We start from the raw sequence: 4269 nt of genomic DNA, 5'->3' as shown, positions 1-4269 counted from the left end.
GGTAAATATTCTCTCTTCATTTTTTAACAGCCAATATTTTACGTCTTTTTTATGAAAAATAACCAGATCAAGTGAAAAATTTGCTCTAAAATTGGGTTAATCTCTTTCCTTCCTGAATAATGCAGGTTATATGAATGATGTTATATTCGAAACTTATTTGTATTTCACAGTGAATAAAAAATTTGAATTTCCTCAACAATTATTGAGATTTTTCCAAAAGAAATCAAACAGGCCTAATAAAAAGTCATTTAAATTACTTATTTTTTCTTCTAAACAGAGAATACTTCTCCTCACTTGAGAAGTCTTTTGCTATAAGCGCGAAAAGTTAGTGAAAACAAACATTGAAAATACTTGCCCTAACTACTATTAATCCGGTCTCTTTTCATATATACTCAAAGATTGCATTATTATAAACATACCATTTTTTTTATTTCAAGCTTTACGCAAAGCTTATCAACCCTGCGCTCAAACTTTCAACGTTTTAACACGATTTTTTAGAATTTTTCTAGGCTGTAAATTAAGCCCATTTTAACTTAAGTAGGTCCAGCAAAGTGTTAATTTCAGGTCACTGTAAATTCTGCTGATTTTGGACAATCTTTTTTTTTTTTTGCTGAGGTGTCACGCCTTTTCTTCCATACAAGGTACATCATTGAATTTTTTTGTATGGAATAAAAAGCATAGCGCCATCAGAAAAAAGAAACATTCTACAATATGAACAGTATTTTATAGTTCCTTGAAACGTGCAATATATTGGGAGGTTGAATTAGTTTTAAAGGTTTTTTTCGAAGATTTGGGGCTTTATTGTGAAAAAACGGTACAAAATATTTTATTCGAAGTATTGGCCATCGCTAGCTACAACTTTCGCCCATCTTTCGGGCAATTTCCGGATGCCGTTTCTCCAAAATTCTGGCCGCTGCTTGGCTATCCATGACTCAACCCATATTTTGGTAGCCTCGTACGAGGAGAACCGCTGATCCGCCAAATCGAGACTCATATGCCGGAACAAATGATAATCGGAGGGAGCTATGTCTGGACTATACGGCGGGTGGGGTAACACTTCCCAGCCAAGCGTTCCAAGGTATTTTTTGACAGGTTGAGCAACATGCGGCCGAGCGTTGTCATGTAGCAAAATAACCTTGTCGTGCCTTTTTACCGTTTCCGGCCGTTTTTCTTTCAATGCCCGGCTTAAATGCATCAATTGCAGTCGGTAACGATCCCCCGTGATTGTTTCGCCCGGTTGGAGCAGCTCAAAATATACGACGCCGACCTGATCCCACCAAATGCAGAGCATGATTTTCTTGCCGTGAATATTCTGCTTGGCCGTCGACGTTGATGCGTGGCCGGGCAAACCCCATGATTTTTTTGCGTTTTGGGTTATCGTAGTGGATCCATTTTTCGTCGCCAGTCACCACCCGATGCAAAAAACCCTTCCGATTTTGTCGCTCGATCAGCAATTCGCACGTAAAAAATCGCCGTTCGACGTCGCGCAGCTTCAACTCGTACGGGACCCAATGTCCTTGCTTTTGGATCATTCCCATCGCTTTTAGACGCTTGCAAACGGTTGATTTATCAACGCCCAATGATTCAGCAAGCTCTTCTTAGGTTTGGCACGAGTCCTCGTTTACCAATTCCCCCAATTCCGCGTCCTCGAACTTTTTGGGCTGGCCAAGACGCTCCTTGTCTTCGGTGTGAAAATCACCACTTTTGAATCGTCGAAACCAGTACTCACATGTTGAAATCGACGGAGTATGGTCTGGGTAGGCCTCCTGCAGCAATTCACGGCCTTGGGCTGTATTTTTTTTTCAAATTGAAGCAGAAAAGCAAAGCTTCCCGCAAATTGTGTTTCGACGGCACGAAAGTTGACATACTCGGAGCACGAAAACACTGCGTTGTTTATAAAAAAAAATAAAAAAAAAAATAAATAATTGGCGTGTATACTTCTGTTAGGTGTTTGGCCGAGCTCCTCTTCCTATTTGTGGTGTGCGTCTTGATGTTGTTCCACAAATGGAGGGACCTACAGTTTCAAGCCGACTCCGAACGGCAGATATTTTTATGAGGAGCTTTTTCATGGCAGAAATACACTCGGAGGTTTGCCATTGCCTGCCGAGGGGCGACTGCTATTAGAAAAATGTTTTTATTAATTTTGCTTTCACCGAGATTCGAACCAACGACCTCTCAGTGAATTCCGAATGGTGATCACGCACCAACCCATTCGGCTACGGCGGCCGCCGTTTATACTTCAGCGAAATGACAGATACTGATAAACAAAGCCTAGGGATGAGGCTTTGTCTTGAATATATATTCAGTATTGCCAACGCTATAAAGTGATAAATAGCGCCATCTGTGTGTCACCTTAAAAACGAATTCAACCTCCCAATATATATACATATAATTGGCACGTACACCCTTTCTGGGTGTTTGGTCGTGCTCTTCCTCCTATTTCTGGTGTGCGCCTTGATGTCGTTCCACAAGGAACGACCTACAGTTTCAGGCCGACTCCGAACGACAGATATTTTTTATGAAGAGCTTTTTCATGGCAGAAATACACTCGTAAGTTTGCCATTGCGACCGATATAAGAAAAGACCTTTTCTTCATTTTTGTGTTTCACCGAGATTCGGACTTGCGTTCTCTGTGAATTCTGAATGGTAGTCACGCACCAACCTATTCGGCTATGGTGGTCGCAATAAAATTGTGAACCCAGAAAAACTAAAAAAAAAGCTTTTTAGAAAACTGAAGGATCTGGTGATCTCGGATGCACTTATTGATGAGTGGATAAGAACTACAATTACTAAAACTAAATTAAGTCATTTATTTGCCTAAATCAGCATTATTTTGTTTCCTGGCTTTCTATTATAATATAGTATATAAGTTATAGCGGAAGGTGACCATCATCATAGCATCACAGTTCAGGGTGAACCATTGCTTCCGTTAAAATTCCGTCACTTGGTGATCAGCTCTTCGCTTGTTATTAGATTTCTTCCATCTTCCCATTCTTTTCTCGAACGACCTTTTCTTCTGTCGCCTTGTGGATTTGATCTTTTATATAGCTCCATCGTGGCTCATTCGAAAAATGTTACCGCACCATGGAATCCTTTGCGTTTTGATGTACCTGATTACATTTGCACCCTGTTAAATGTATCTAACTCGTCGTTGTACCGAAAGCGGTTAGGACCGTCTTCACGTCGTACTTGTCCATATATTTTTCTTAGAACCTTTCTTTCAAAACAATTTAACTGATCGGTTTCTTTGGATTTCTGCAACCAGACTTCGCACCGGTGTGTGAGTGTAAGTCTTATGACAGCTTTGTAAATTCATAGTTTCTGGTTTATAAGAAGTAATCACGACTTCATCAACTTTGTATGCGCAAAGTAAAACTTATTTGCAGCTTTTATCCTGTCTTATATGGCAATAGATGTACCTTCCTGTGCGTTCAGCACAACTCCAAAATACTTAAATTCATTAACTATTGCGCGCTGCACCTTTCGTGTATTAAGTTTTTTCTTCGTTGATGATAAGTTCTAGGAGATGGTTCTAAACACCTTAATGCAGAAAGTTAGATCAGCTTTAATTTAGCATATGAAGCTTTCGAAGTTCATCCTTTTTTATTTAAAAGAACAGTTTTTCCACTCGGTTGTTATCTCAGCAACATTCCAAACTTATTCGAGATATTTGAAGTAAAGAGCAAATGAGCTAACTGAGTATATGGTAGCGATGATGAATGAAAGTTAGGTGTTGGTCCAGATAATTCAATTAGTCAGCTGAAACAACCAACTGAATACTAGCAGCCATATAAATATACACCTACACATACTTTCACTCATAAATTTTGTATATGCACACAATTTCCGGTCGATTTTGAACTCAGGAGCAATTAACCTTGGCTCATCCTTGGCATGTTTCACGAATTTTTTATCTTGAACTAAATTAAAGGGTCTTTCAAATACACACTTGTTTTAAAATAAAACATGTAAATTTTAGATTATCTAAGATTTCACTATTCGAACTACGGCTCTTGACAATTATATGCGAAAAATGGCATCTCTTAAATTTCTACCATGAGCACGCATATAGATAAAACCCGCCAAACAGTCGATTCGTGAAAGCCTAATGGTTAAGATCGTCGGGATATCGATGTTGAAATTTGTTCAGCGATACTTTGCGCTATAGCAGCGATATTCTCAACACAACGTCCAGCTTTTGGTCTGCCAGTCCTTTTTCTATCCTCGATAGTATCAATTACTCACAATTTTTTTACTAACCTCTGACTT

The sequence above is a fragment of the Anastrepha obliqua genome, chromosome 1, assembly GCF_027943255.1.
Source record: "Anastrepha obliqua isolate idAnaObli1 chromosome 1, idAnaObli1_1.0, whole genome shotgun sequence".
In the NCBI taxonomy this organism is placed as follows: Eukaryota; Metazoa; Arthropoda; class Insecta; order Diptera; family Tephritidae; genus Anastrepha; species Anastrepha obliqua.
This window is presented reverse-complemented; position numbering follows the sequence as displayed.